The following is a 16,032-nucleotide window of genomic DNA, read 5'->3' as shown; positions in this document are numbered from 1 at the left end:
TTGTATGAAATTACATTGCACTTTTGTGTATAAAATGCAATTTTGCTATCTGATGTTTTCAAATAGCAAAGTACCTGCCTTTACCAGTTGGTGTGGTGAACAAATATTTAAAAACATGTTCGCAATTTCAGCTTAAGTAAACTAAACTTAATTAAAATTCATAATATAACACACAATAAACAAAACATAACACTGAGCCTAACCCTTGAAATGGATATGGCTAATCCGTATCAGTCAGTTTAAATCGCAGCGGCGGCGAAAGTGTCAACTTGTAATCTTTGTAATTAAGTGAATGCCAGGCGGGCTTAAGGCTGACACAGTATACTCTATCAGTATACCGACTCAAATGTTACAACATTGTAGGCATGTAAATAAACTGTAAATAATGCGCCTTAAATATTTTATTACACTCGTTACTACTGACATCACTTGAAGAAATGAAGATAAGTACTTAAAATAAATTCGATAATGGAACTTTGTTCAGAATGTTCGAATCTGTACGCTTGTTTGTGGCTGTCGATGCTACACGCTATCTACTGGCAGTTGTACAAACATCACGATTTTTAATTATAATATAAAAATATTTGTCATAATAAAGAAAAAGCCTAACGCGTGCGGTGGCCGAGCCGGCAATCGAACCCGGGTCAAAACCTCAAGACCCTACTGGGTCTTATAAATCGTCCCTACTTTTAAAAAATCTCGTATCTCACGCTGTTACTCAAAGTTAAAACGCAGTAAGTCTATATGCATTCCATACATACTTACTAGTACCAGGGGCGGCTCACTCCGCGATTCTATCGCCGCGCTACAAGTACATGCTGGCGGCCGCGAGCTCGCGGCCTACTCAGGGGTGGCGCGCGTTCTCACGGAACGCACGTTCGCACTTTCTATTGTTACATTACGTAGTGAGTTTTTTTCAAGGTTCATATGCGGTGTCCACATGTGGAATGGCTAATAATGCTTAGTTAAATAGACATCATGAATAAAATAGGACAATCTTACACTGATCTTATTGATTAAGTCCCACAGAAAAGTTCAATAAGGCTTTTGATGCTGAAGGCTGTAACAAAAATATATAAATACTGTATATATACCTAGAAAGTACCCAAGACTTGAATATATAGTATAACTATTTATCTGAGAATTAATGCGTTTTAAACCATAGGCAACCCTATCCTCCGACGCTGCGCACGTGCGGCTCGTTTCTTTGTTAGAATTTTGTAGGCATTTAAAAAGGCGGCATTTCGTGAACATCAAAGCAGTGGGCCTTCTGTACTTGTACTATTATATATTCTGTGCTAGTACTAGTAGTACTTAGTTTCGTTTTCTTTCAACCCCTTATTTGCCAAGAGTGTCACTGAAGCTTCAGTAGTTTCATGTGTTCTGCCTACCCCTTTATGGGATACAGGCGTGATTGTATGTATTGTATGTATGTATGTACATACTTACTACAATTTTCTTTTCATTGACAGACGGAGATACAAGTTTTTTTAAAGTAGTGACGAAATATAGCATGACCTAACCACAAAATTTAAATTTTGAAAAAAAAAAAAACCGACATAAATAGTAGACCGAATTCCACCAAACATGGCTAAGAACTTGCGCGGCTAACGTCATAACCACTAGGCCACCTTACCGCTCCCACCGGGACTAAAATTTTATTTGTTTCCTCGTCAGCCACTATTTTAATCTGCACGGGAAGCATGGTCGCACGATAGACGATAAAATAGCAGGCCGTCCTTATCGCACTATTTGTAGGTGCTATTTTATCGTCTATCGCGCGACCATGCTTCCCGTGCTGGAGTCATTTTCTTGCACAACCAAACTACAATGCACCCAATCACAATACAAACTCACCTCAAGCAACTCGAACAAAATCAGCATATTTGCGCTCGAGACGCGACGTAAGTTAATTCCACTAAATGAATTATTCCTTCCCAAGGTGGCGCCCTCTATTGACGGAGTAAACTTCGCTAAATAGTTTCGTTCCTTATTGTTGAACTGTCGCGTAAGTTGAATGTTATCACAATGTGTCGGCAGACACAATAGTTCGCCATTTTGACGTTGCCGTACGTCTAATGCTTGTGATGGTGACGATTTCTATGATAGGTAAGTTAGTATTGATCGAAGCTACTGTATTGTTATGGTTAAGTGATTTAGGGTTGTTAAGAATGTGTTAGTTAAATTATAACATTTATCTACATTATAATATGTAGGCTACTTACCTCCTAGTCAAATTAGCTTCTTTTTAAGAACTGTCAAAACGAATTTGAACGACTTGCTAATATGAAATCGAATTGTGTGACGTCACGGTCAACTGACTTACTTTATATATTTCTACCTGACTTATTAAATAGAAATTGTATTTAAAAATTACTTCTGCCTATGTTTTTCTTATAATTATCTGATGCTTTATTTCGTGCATGTTATATTTTATTTGTAACCCCGGCGCAAAAACGACAAGTTTGACGTGTCTGTCTGTCTGTGTGTGTGTCTGTCTGTGGTATCGTAGCTCCCGAACGGATGAACCGATTTAGATTTAGTTTTTTTTGTCTGAAAGCTGAGTTAGTCGGGAGTGTTCCTAGCCATGTTTCATGAAAATCGGTCTACTACGTCGCTGTCGGGGTTTTTTTTTTTTTTTTTAATTTTTAACTACAGTCAAGTTCCCTATTATGGCAATTTTCGGGTCCGCAACGTGCATGTAGTAAAAATTAACATTTTACACCGCCAAGCCGTATCATGATAATATTAATACAAAATCTAGGTTCTACTGCACCCTGCACGCTGCACGCATTTGCATATTAATTGAGTATTCCGATTTAAGGAGCGGCGGATCCGAATGTTAAGTAAGTATAACATCGTACGAGAGCACCGGGGATTATGGAGATGGCCTGGGTACCTGGGTTTCTAGACAATATCACAATCGCTTACGCTAAGCATATAGTTCTAGTTGCTAGCTCTTCGCTCTTCTATAGTGGCGTGACAGAGCCAGACTACGTTTTGATTGGACAGCTGGCCGTTGAGATGCAGACACCTTTACGATAGTTGCGACGTTTCCTATTTAAAAGCTCGGCCACACATGCGCGTTTTGATAGCGTAGGCGGAGCGGTAGCGGAGCGTTAGCGGAGCGCAACGACAGCGGTGCGCGGAACGAACGCTGGCGTTGCGCCCAGCGGACGCCGGCGGGAACTAACGAGCGCGGATTGCGAGCGGAATGCCCGCGGATTGCGAGCGTTCGCAAAAACGCTTTATGTATGGCGGAGGCTTTAAGTAGTAGTAGTAATCACTTAATTGTGTACAACAGTTTATATACAATTTGTAGGAATAGAGATACAAAGGCGAGCTTATCCCTATAAGGGGTCTCTTTAAGCTAGGAACAAACTACAGGACGCGTTCGTGGACGTGCGTCCATTGCCGCAATCTGGATAATGAATATACACTGAATTGTGCAAACTATCGAACGTAAGCCGTGGACGTGGCCTTGAGCGCACGGACGTCCAGACGTCATCTATCGCGATAGACGTTTTAAGACTGATCACACTTATCAGTCGAGGTCATAAGCCGCGTCCGTGTGACGCGTCCCATAATTTGTTCCTAGCTTTATACATACGCACATACAATCATGCCTGTATCCCATAAAGGGGTAGGCAGAGGACATGAAACTACTCAAGTCTCACTCAAGTGCCACTCTTGGCAATTAAGGGGTTGAAAAAAAACGAAATTGTGACATTGAAGTGATAGGATACCAGCCTTAAAAAAAGTTATTTAAAATAGCTTTACTCTTACGCCGTGTCTTGCGTGGGCGACGGTCGCGCGACCGTCGCCGTCGCGTCTCATGCTTTCATATCGATAAGGTTTGATTTCGTATGCGTCGCATCGCGGTCGCGCGACCATCGCGCGACCGTCGCCCACGCAAGCCACGGCGTTAGTTATGTGTATGGATCTGTAGCTGGATAGCCTTCTTTAAAAACTAATTTTAATTTTTGGCTGCTAACCGAAGTACTTATCAAAATCTTATCAGGATTTACCTTATAGTTTTATGGCTGTGACATACAAACAGGTAGACAGACAGACAGAGACGACAAAATTATAAGAGTTCCATTTTAAAAAAGGTGTATTGTTTTCAGCGTTCATGTTTTTATACAGTTACCAAAGTACAATGAAACTAGTGTTTTAATTTGACCTTCTTATCACTAAAAGATACTAAAATAAACTCCTTCGAGCCGGATTTGAACCAGCGACCTATGGATGACAGTTAACCAGCTACAGACCACCGCTCTACCAACTGAGCTATCGAAGGTACACACTTGTGGACGAAATGAGAATATACAATCGCTTTACTTATTATATAACGTAAGAATTGACTTCACTAATACGTCACTGTAATTTGTACAATCAGCAACAAAGATATGTATACAGCCAAAGTGCCCAAAATATGTATATAGGATTTTTTTTCCTGCACGGGAAGCATGGTCGCGCGATAGACGATAAAATATCAGGCCGTCCCTATCGCACTTACAAATAGTGCGATAGGGACGGCCTGCTATTTTATCGTCTATCGCGCGACCATGCTTCCCGTGCTGTACATTAAGGTAGTTCTTGGCACTTTAGCTATATTTTCTGTCTAAATCATTAGAATGTATGTGCCCCAGTTTAAAGTGTAACATATTTTGCAACTTTCACTGTAGTGCTGCGGTGCAAGGCACCGTTGCACATAGGGGTATTTCACTAAAATAGCTGGCCATTAGTCGATGTCAATAAGTAAAAATATAAATAGGTACATTAAAACAGCATATTTGAATTGACACAATAGAACTACCTACTTATAGAAATGTATTTAAATAATTTTGGCCAGCTTTTTTAGTGAAATACTGCGTTGCCTTATAAAGAGTTTGTTACTGCACTAATACTGCATTATCTATGCTCTTATTTGAACTTTAAGATTGTACTAATTAGTACAATATTATTAATAATATTCGGTCTCGATAATACAATACATGTCGGTCTCGATTATATTAATGCCTAAGTTTTTTACATCACGTTTGACACTTATCTATCCGATTTTTTTTATAACTATGACGGTGGCAAACAAGCATACGGTCCGCCTGGTGGAAAGCGGTCACCGTAGCCTATGGACGTCTGCAACTCAAGGAGTGTCATATGCGCGTTGCCAACCCATTAGAAACCTGTACCTACACTCCCTTTTGATATGTTAAGTACACAGCGTACAAGTTCTAAGCAGGGAACGGGTTGACAAAAGACGGAACAAATTAGATCCGTAGGTCCTCCCATCAGCACACCGCACCCTCGTTGAGCTCTGGCAGCCTTGCTCACCAGCAGGAACACATCACTTCTATGAGTAGGGTCTAGTGCTATTTGGCTGCGGTCTTCTGTAAGATATACATACATACATATAATCACGCCTGTATCCCATAAAGGGGTAGGCAGAGCACATGAACTACTAAGTTTCAGTGCCACTCTGTAACCAATCACACTCACTCACTGATCACTCTGTGTTCTGTAAGATATGTGTTATTGATATAGATTGTTTCTTATCAATTCTCCTGGTCGGTAATAAGGCTCAATTTCGACTAGCAAAAAAGTGAAAGTACCTAAGTTGATATACTTATCAACATGAGAAGCAAAATTTGGCACATTCATTTGCACCTTCGATAGCTCAGTTGGTAGAGCGGTGGACTGTAGCTGGATAACTGTCATCCATAGGTCGCTGGTTCAAATCCGGCTCGAAGGATCCTTTTTTTTAAACTGACTTAATTATGTAGATTTTACGGGTACATTATCAGTGATTTTTTTAGTGTGATTTGGAGCGCACATAACTTAAACAAAAGCAACGTAAATTATTTAGAAGTACCCATCGGATACTTAGTTTTTTCCTTCTTTTTAAATATGTATTTTTTTATTTTTTTACTTTTTTTTATGTTTCATGAAAATCGGTCGACTATGTCGGGGTTTTTTCAAAATTTTATTTTTGTGGTTTTTTCCTTCTATTAAACGAGCAATTTTTAAATATTTATTTATTTATTTATCTATTTTTTATTTATTTTTTCTAACGATTTCGCTTTTTTATGTTTCATGAAAATCGGTCGACTATGTCGGGGTTTTTTCAAAATTTTATTTTTGTGGTTAGGTTAAATAGATACAAATATTAATTTAAACGTCATTCATAGTAGAAGTTGTTTCATTTGAAGCCTACAGGTGGGCATCATTAAGAACTATTGTTTTAATCCAAATATTGGTTTCCCACAAAATGCGTACTGTCGAGTTCACAAATATCTTTTTTTTTTTCATATATGTATACTACGTCGGTGGCAAACAAGCATACGGCCCGCCTGATGTAAAGCGGTCACCGTAACCTATGGACGCCTGCAACTCAAACAGTGTCACATGCGCGTTGCTACCCCATTAGAAACTTGTACATTCCCTTTTGCTGTGTTAAGTACACAGCAAAAAGGAGTGTACGAGTTCTAAGGAGGGTTCGGGTTGCCGCCGACTCAAAGGAAAATAGACGGAACAAGTTAGTTCCGTAAGTCCTCCCGTCATCAGCACACCGCACCCTCGTTGAGCTCTGGCAGCCTTACTCACCGGAAGGAACACAACACTATGAGTAGGGTCTAGTGCTATTTGGCTGCGGTCTTCTGTAAGGCGGAGGTACTACCCCAGTTGGGCTCTGCTCTAGATTCGAGCGAGACGATATCCGCTGTGCTGTGCCCTACCACACAAAGCGGAATATCATTCGCTATGCCCTACCTCCTAACAATAGTTATTTGTTATAGAAGGGGGCAAAGTAGTATTTTAACGCCGAGTGTGGAATTGAAAAACGAGCAAGTGAAAGGATTCTATAGTTGAACCACGAGCGAAGCGAGTGGTTCGAGAATAGAATCCTGAACTTGCGAGTTTTTTAACACACGAGAAGTAAAATACATTTGCACCCGAGTGTAACACAAAACTTTTCCCCTCACTATAGCGAGGAAACTACAACGCAAAAAATCCGTTTATCAATGCTTCCAGTAGTTCCACAGGTGGTAAATCATCTTTATTACTAGATTCACCTACTTTTATCAATTTTAAAGCAGTTAATTTGACTTTATTCAAGGTCAAATTACTTTACCCACTAGTGGATAAAATGCGTTTTTACCCGCTGGTATTAAAGGACAAAACGCGTGTTTCCGAGCTAGTGAGGGGAAATATAATGTATGTAGTCGGTAAGGATTTCTGTGTAATTGTATCTACTAACCTATTATGGATCGCATACTGGTCTGAAATAAAGCATTTTTTATTTAATATCGTATCTTTGACGTCCGGCCTGGCCTAGTTGGTAGTGACCCTGCCTGCTAAGCCGCGATCCCGGGTTCGAATCCTAGTAAGGGCGCTATCAAAATACACCCTGTATACACAATGTAAGAGGTGTCCCCCAATATTTATTAATTTACCTTCTTGTAAGACCCCTTTCGAATAGTATATTTATAGACCGTCAACCAAATCTTGTCACTAGAAAAAGGCGGCAAATTTGAAAAATCGCGGGCTAGCAACACTAGTTTTGAAAATCGGTGGATATTCGCGTGTCATTTGTATCTTATCTGTGGAAACCTCCACCCTACGAAAAAGAGAAATAACTACCCTATGTCCGTCCCTTTTTAATACATTATCTAATTCGTAAGGAAGTAAAGGATGAGTATACGCGTTTCATATGCTTTTTTTATTAGGGAGGCATTCCAATGCTGCATGCCCAATGAGCGCCTTGAAAAAAAATTTCTGTGGCTGTTCGACGTACATTGCTGGTTTTTGTTCGTTTTATAGGGATACCATACTTTAGTTCGATGTACATTGCTACTGCCAAACTTTGTTTGACAGGCTATAGTAATTTTGAGGTCTGGATAACTGAACTCAATAAAAAAACAATTGGCTGTTCCATTTCCAATTTTCCATACATTCCTACTGACGTGGTGCCGCTCATTTCCATGGAACAGCCAAATAATTATTTTTTCGATTTCATTATGGTTTCATAATAAAAGTTTTTCATTCTTACCTCAAAAGTCTGTGGCTGGTCCTTTTTTACTTCACTCTGTATAATTAAATATTAAATAAATAAATATAAATATTATAGGACATTCTTACACAGATCGACTGAGTCTCACGGTAAGCTCAAGAAGGCTTGTGTTGTGGGTACTCAGACAAAAATATATTTAATATACAAAATACTTATATACATAGAAAACATCCATGACTCAGGAACAAATATCTGTGTTCATCACACAAATATATGCCCTTACCGGGATTCGAACCCGGGACAACGGCTTAGCAGGCAAGGTCACTACCCGCTAGGCCAGAACGGTCGTCAATTTTAATTAAACAAAAGAACAATCATTACACTGACAAAGTGCATCAAGCTTGAACCTAAAAAGGTCGTTATTAACTTAATTTGTACGCCTTTAACTAAATTTATTAATCATTAGAATTTGGTGTTAATAACCCACAGAGAACCTCCTATAGAGTGGCAATCTTGTATATTTTGTTCGCGATACGAGTCACCAGTGTTTGGGGTGCGAGGAGCGGGCGGGGAATGTGTTCAGTGCGCTGTGATTGGCCGTTTCAAGGACGGCGGGCAGTCGCGCCAGATGAAAAGGGACAGAAGTATGACTGTCCCTCTACTGACGCGTAAGTGGCCAATGTAAGTTGACCTATGCCGGCTCTGAATAAATTATAAATATGACTTATTTCTGGAATGTAATGCCGTCTGTTTTTAAATTTGAGCTTCTTGTTACCTTTCCACACCATTTCACACTACAGGTGGACATCTTTAAGGCATCAAAATACCCTTTTCCAATTTTTTAGTGCGAAAAACACGCGCTGCTTTCGGGTCTGTTACTTGGTCGATACTGATCGGGCACGGCAAGCGCCCGCGCTTATATCAGTGCAAATACTAGGAAGGCTGGCGACCGCGAGTCGTCTTGTAATGGATGTCTATAGGGGTTGGTCTGTGTAATAACCTTTCATAGTATCATTATTAATGATTAATTAATTAGGCTACGGGTAATAGTTAAATGGCTTATTTAATGTAAATATAACAATGATTGCGTTTTTAGGGAAATTAATATTTTCATGCAGTTTGTAACAACTCGTGGCCTCGTGCTTAGCGGTAAAAGCATGTGACTTTCAATCAGAATGTCGCGGGTTCAACCGGCGGGTTAGATAAAAATTATTATTGCCATGATGATTTTCTCAAAGAAAACATGCAGGAACAAAATTGTTAATTGATTAAAAATAGTTATTAAGTATTTGGTAAAATTTTGCATGCTAGTATTTTTAAATACATATAGCAGAATAAGCAACAAATTGTCAAAATAACACCTGTAGACATAAACCATGTAATACTTATTCTATGCAAATAAAGCTATTCTATTCTATTCTATAACCCCGAGTCGTACCAAGAGGTTTTGGGAACTTTAGGAAGTTATGTACGAAATGACATCTTGAGGAAACCGGAGTTGTCCCAGGCCACACCTCTGACACTGATGGCGATCAAATATATGAAAGAGGCGCGTTCCTAGCACACAGTCTAAGCTCGTGTAGGTGAACGCGTACTATGCTTGTATGAGTGACATGACAGGTCGACTGTTCGCATTTTTGACAGGCGGTAACTGTGAGGTAACCGAGAGGGGTGGGCGGCACTTTCAGCGGGGAGCGGGAGTGGCCATACTGTACGATAGTACTCTTTTTTATACTGTAATCCTCTGATTTGAAAGTCAAATGGTACCTAGTCTAGTCGACGAATGTCTACAACAACATGCACTTCAGATTAGATGCCAAAGTGGGTCCAGGTTATTGACCACGCGTTTACGATTTTCTTACAAAATACACAAATCGAGCGATCTAAGTTCAAAAATCGGCTCCTAGTTCTGGAATCCACAAGCTGAAGTAAAAGTCGAATTCAGTAAATTACAAACACTAACAAAACCAAAGAACTTAATTTACATACACTTTACAATTCCCATGATAACGGTATCTATCTAGAATGGATGGCGACACAACTTTTCATTGCACGCATTCAAACGGCCAGCGGAAGCTCCGACCTGACGTGTCGTCTAGTGCTTTAGACATTGCCTTTTCCCAACCCCTTTTATACTACTCCAACGTTTGCCTCCATATAATGTATATACATTGCTCGCTTCGTATAAACACGCTATGAAACTCTTAAAGGTAACGCAGCAATGGAACGCGAGGCAGTTCAAATAATCATAAGCCGGTAAGTCCATTGGTGGGGATTTGTTCCTAATTTGAATAGAAAGTGTCGTGGTCGCGATAGTGGCGCCGTTTCCGACCCGTCCGTGTCGTCCCCTTATACAAACGACACCCTTAACGACCGCTTGAAAAATTTAAACAGTCTGCATAGTGAGTTAAATTGGCTGATCACGCGATCAGCGTTGAATTAAAAGTTTTATAGAAAACTAGCTTTTGCCAGCGGCTTCGCTCGCGTTAGAAAGAGTCAAAAAGTAGCCTATATCACTCTCCATCCCTTCAACTATCTCCACTTAAAAAATCACGTCAATTCGTAGCTCCGTTTTGCCGTGAAAGACAGACAAATCAACAACACACACTTTCCCATTTCTAATTAATATTAGTATGGATTGGGAAAATTACACAGTTTTCAAACTTCAAACTTCAAAATTTTTTTATTGCCACAATAACTTACTAAACTACTACATATAAGTACTTAACTAAACTTATGAACTAACTAATAATAAGCTTATAATATTGTGAAGCAATAAGGTCTCAGTCTCAGCATGTGCTGGGCAGAGAGCTCAGCGCTGGTTTTCAGACAGAGCCTTTAAATGTGTGTCGGTCCCGGTTCAATACATTACATACACACATATAATCACGCCTGTATCCCATAAAGGGGTAGGCAGAGCACATGAACTACTAAGTTTCTGTGCCACTCTTGGCAAAAAGGGGTTGAAATGAAAGAAATCCAAATTGTGATATTGCAGTGATAGGTTACCAGCCTCTCACTTACGCCACAATTTAACCCATACCCCACAGTCGACTTCTACGACACCCACGGGAAGAAAGGGGGTGGTGAAATTCTTAACCCGTCACCACTCGCCAATATTTACATATTTCGAGAAATTTGCATTAAAAATTAACATATACTCTACATGTAGCCTGTATTCTCATAAGGAGTAGACAGATCACATGAAATTACTCACTTTTCAGTACTTTCAGTGCCACTCTTAGCAATTAAGGGGTAAAAAATTAAATTATGACAGTGACAGGTTGCCAGCCTCACTCACCTCACGCCTGTCACAATCTCACAATTAAATCCATATCCCCTAGCCGACTTATACACCGTGTTTTTATTGAGTTCCGTTAACTTTAAGGGAAGGTTCTTTAGATCAAATATGATTAATTTCTCTAAGCTCTAAGAAACTAGCGTCTTAACTCTTACGGTTATCGAGTTATTAAAAAAAATAAAGATACTTACTGAACACGTGTGTGGCAGCCTTTACCAATTCCTAATGTTATTTAGTTTGACATGTGTCACAAGTGCCGTCAATCACTTGACACTAATAACTTGAATGTTATTTTTAAAGGTAGGGTTACACTAATACATTCATTTATTATGTATGAAAATGATGAATTTTATTTTTGCGAATTTACCTAAAGGTACAGGATGGTTCCTGATAAGATAATGAACCTAACGACATTTGAAATTTAACGAAAAACAAAAAAACAATATACACGGAGTAAAAAAAAGGGTGGAAAATTCTTAATCCCCCACTACCTACTTTACACGGGAAAAAAATTAAAGGTAAAAAAACTTTAAAAATTCCTTCGAGCCGGATTTGAACCAGCGACCTATGGATGACAGTTAACCAGCTACAGTCCACCGCTCTACCAACTGAGCTATCGAAGGTACATACACTACTACGAATTCTTGCACTACTATCATTGTTTATCTACTGAGTAATTATCATTATTAAACCTATGACGTAAAACTAGTTTTGGTTAATAACAAAGAGGATCGAGTATTATAGAGAGTTACTGTCGAAGTAAAGTGTGTAATTAGTAATTACAGTGCATAGACTGCCATCTCTTGACACAGGCTTAAAACTTTTAAACCTCAGTTTTGACAATTTGGCCCATATTCTTAGCTTGATATGTTTTAAAATGTCAAATATTAATATTAGCGCCATCTAGCTGAGCGTACCCCAAAGATGTAATGCAATTTAGACCACCGTACCTTTTTCTGTATAGTACTGAGGTACGTTTTTTTTCTTAGACTTTATCTGTCTATACGGAGTTGTCTTTGTCAATATTGAACCTATGACGTAACAACTAGTTTTGGTTATAAAGACGATACAGGATGGGTCGATTCTCCATACAAACGCTCTCGACTTTTTCCTCCCTGGTTTTTGAAAATAGAGCAATGATTTTTTCAACACAGATTATTATTATTTATATCTGTGTCGGACCGTTTTGATTTTTTTTTTGATGTTTTTATTTTGAAAGACTCTAAAGCCGATCAAAAATTTCCAATAACGACCTTATTGATTATGTTATGAAGCGTATTTTTTTCAATTCTTTTTCCTTTAATATCCATACTTAATATTATAAATGGGAAAGTGTGTGTGTTTGTTTGTTTGTCCGTCTTTCACGGCAAAACGGAGCGACGAATTGACGTATTTTTTATGTGGAGATAGTTGAAGGGATGGAGAGTGATATAGGCTACTTGTGTCTCTTTCTAATGCAAGCGAAGCCGCGGGAAAATGCTAGTAAAAAATATTTAGGTCTTCAACAACAGTAAAACTGTATGAAGATACATAAGATAATAGAGGAGGCTAAGCCACATAAAGGGTTGTAGCGCCATCTGAAGTAATAACAGTGAAACAAGTAATACTGAACCACCAATAAATATTCAAAAGGGGACACAGCTCCATTTTAGAGATGGGCCGAATATGCCGTAAATATTCGGTATTCGGCATATATGGCAAGATTTTTAAAGTTCGTATTCGGCCGAAAAGTTTGGTTACATTCCCGAATATTTACCGAATAAACAAAGTAAATAAATAGCGTAAGTTGTTTCGTAATTCATCGGATAATGACATCCTATTTCAGCATTCTAAGGTAGTTACCAAAGGGAGTTAAAAATGCGTTGATATACAAATACAATAATATTGTAAAAAGTAAAAATAACGTAGTAACTTAAGAAATAAAATCCAAAACTTTCTTATGCACTAAATTATAGGAAAATTAAGAGCCTTTAGTAAGATAAATGTACCCATTACCAATCATTGGAAAGTTTTTAACTCTAAGGCAGAATTTAAAATGTGGCGCCACCGAGTATTCGGCCGAATGTTCGATTCGGTAACAGCTGAACCGAATGTTCGGCCGAATATTCGTATACGGCTAAGTCCGTATTCGGCCCATCTCTACTCCATTTAATATGCACCAAACATTTACAACCAAATTGACAGGCAATCATATAAAGGGCAAGGATCAAACATCCGTGAAATAATTCAGGAGCTGCACTTACCTTAAGGTCAAACTGACATTTGTGAACAGAATTACGTCAATTCATAATGTCATAAGGTGGGGCGTCACGCGAGACTGGGTTAGGGGTGGGACAGTTTGATGTCGATAAATCTGTGATGTGAGTCACCACTTGGGATTTTGAACTGAAACGAGAGATTGATATGGCTCGACGTTACATTACATGACGGATATTGTTGCCTATATAATGTAAGGCAAAACCAGAGGCGGCTCACTCCGCTATTCTATCGCCGTGCTACAAGTTTTTCGATTTCGCGCTCAGACCTTCGCGCGGCGCAATAGAATTCAACGTCAGCTGCTCGCGTGCAGTCCGATTGTTAATGTAGGTAAGAATTTAGAATGGCGGCATTTTGTAAACGTCAAAGGAGTGAGCCTTCTGTACTTGTACTACAATATATTCTGTGGCAAAACTATGAGTCAAAAATTAAAATAATTAATTTATTTTTTAGTAATCCAGTATAAATTATGTATTTCTTTTAAACACTTGTTGGGTTTATCCTCATAATTATTAATAACCCATGTTTCCTAACAAAAAGAATTGATTAATGCATTTATTGGTAGCGATGACGTAATGTTTCAGATATTCAATATTTTTATAATAAAAGTAGGTACATATCATGGTCACAAATCTCTAGACAAAACGATTTGATTACTCTGCAGGGTACCTAGACAACTGCCCAATCGCTAACGCTTCATAACCGTATCGCAGCTACTAGCTAGATCTCCCTAACGCTCTTCTCACGACAGAGACATACTACGTTTCAATCGCCACGTAGCGTCAACGTTTGTCACCCTGGCTAGGCCGGCAGGTGTTCTAGTTCAGTTTATTTTGAACTCGCTGAAAATCCGTAAACCATATTGAAATTATTTCAGTCGAATGGACACAGCCTCATGCATATTTTCTAGATATTGGATTCTGCAGTTTTCATGCTATTGGATATAGGAAAAACCAAAAATATTTTTGGTTTGATATTTACAAAATACTAGGTACTGTTTGATTGTTTCATTTCGTATAGATTCTACACTTTTCTATTCATGTTAATAGTTTAATCGGTCGGTCGGTTGACGACGGGTCTGGCTCAATCAGTAGTGACCCTGCCTGCTAAGCCGCGGTCCTGGGTTCGAATCCCGGTAAGGGCATTTATTTGTGTGATGAGCACAGATATTTGTTCCTGAGTCATGGATGTTTTCCTATGTATATAAGTATGTATTTATCTATTTAAGTATGTATATCGTCGCTTAGCATCCATATTACAAGCTTTGCTTATTTGGGGCTAAGTTGATCTGTGTAAGGTGTCCCCTCCCCACTCCCCAATATTTATTTATTTATTTAATCAAGTGGCTGGCAACGAATACCTAGTATCCAGCTAAAATACTGAGAAAATGAACTGTCGCCTGCGGTATTTCGGTCCTTCAAATCGTCAAGAAAGGAGCGTACACGGGTGTCTTAAATACCGGCAACGCACCTGCATACTTTCTGGTGTTTCGGGTGTTCATGGGCGGGAATGATCGCTTACCTGTTTCCTCGTTTATAGAAGACAATGTCGCATAAAAAAAAAACAAATTTATTCCAATCAAATAGAAAATTATGAATTGAAAAAAAAAACTCCTTCGAGCCGGATTTGAACCAGCGACCTATGGATGACAGTTGCTACCTCTACAGTCCACCGCTCTACCAACTGAGCTATCGAAGGTGCATATGAAAGAACGAAATATCCAGTCACATTACATTTTAATCGCATCATTATGTAAGTGTTACATAATATATAGCACTCGACTCGTTTGTATTCGGAGTGAAAGGTCTTGTCCGTTGTGACGTCACTAGGCATAAACGTCTTGATCTTGTTAGTAAACACTTTATACTTATTACTAACATTTGCCCGCGGCTTCGCACGCGTTAGAAAGAGACAAAACGTAGCCTACGTCACTCTCCATCCCTTCAACTATCTCCACTTTAAATCACGTCAATTCGTCGCTGCGTTTGGCCGTGAAAGACTGACAATACTTTCCCATTTATAATATTAGTACAGATTCTATTAGTAGGTACTTGTTGATAAGTGCCAGTAAGTAAAATCGCCGTCAGTGAAATTTGTGGACAAAGTGTATGCATTCATTAATTGATGTTAAAAACATGATCAAATCGTTTAGGATCGTACGTATAGTTTGATTGTTATGAATATCGTCACAGCTGATAATATATAGTATATACATGCGTTATGTTGAGAATGTTTCTTTCAAAAAGGTGTATAAATTTAGTTGCTAGTAGTGTGAGCAGTTCAGTGTGAGTCTAAACTCTGAACAAAAATTTGTTTTAACTCAATTTTTGTGTGAAGTCTTGGAGACTTGTTGGAGTTTGGAACAAACAACTTAAAATTAAGAGGACAAAACGTTGTACTACAGTGGATTATCGATACATTTGGTCAACCCTATGTCACCTTTCAACATAAAAGAGGGAATGAAGAC

General features: G+C 38.8%; 4 non-coding genes across 4 annotated transcripts; 1 reads left to right on the top strand and 3 right to left on the bottom strand.

Annotated features, from left to right (window-relative positions):
- Positions 1-4,214: 4,214 nt before the first annotated feature.
- On the bottom strand, positions 4,215-4,300 carry Trnay-gua. Its single transcript is given in 2 exon segments — positions 4,215-4,250; positions 4,264-4,300. It is a non-coding gene; the product is annotated as a tRNA-Tyr (tRNA).
- Positions 4,301-5,666: 1,366 nt separating this feature from the next.
- On the top strand, positions 5,667-5,752 carry Trnay-gua. Its single transcript is given in 2 exon segments — positions 5,667-5,703; positions 5,717-5,752. It is a non-coding gene; the product is annotated as a tRNA-Tyr (tRNA).
- A 6,094-nt stretch (positions 5,753-11,846) lies between these two features.
- On the bottom strand, positions 11,847-11,932 carry Trnay-gua. Its single transcript is given in 2 exon segments — positions 11,847-11,882; positions 11,896-11,932. It is a non-coding gene; the product is annotated as a tRNA-Tyr (tRNA).
- A 3,244-nt stretch (positions 11,933-15,176) lies between these two features.
- On the bottom strand, positions 15,177-15,263 carry Trnay-gua. The gene is given in 2 exon segments: positions 15,177-15,212; positions 15,227-15,263. It is a non-coding gene; the product is annotated as a tRNA-Tyr (tRNA).
- Positions 15,264-16,032: the final 769 nt, after the last annotated feature.

The sequence above is a fragment of the Leguminivora glycinivorella genome, chromosome 8 (genome assembly GCF_023078275.1).
Source record: "Leguminivora glycinivorella isolate SPB_JAAS2020 chromosome 8, LegGlyc_1.1, whole genome shotgun sequence".
NCBI classification, from domain to species: domain Eukaryota; kingdom Metazoa; phylum Arthropoda; class Insecta; order Lepidoptera; family Tortricidae; genus Leguminivora; species Leguminivora glycinivorella.
This window is presented reverse-complemented; position numbering and strand designations above follow the sequence as displayed.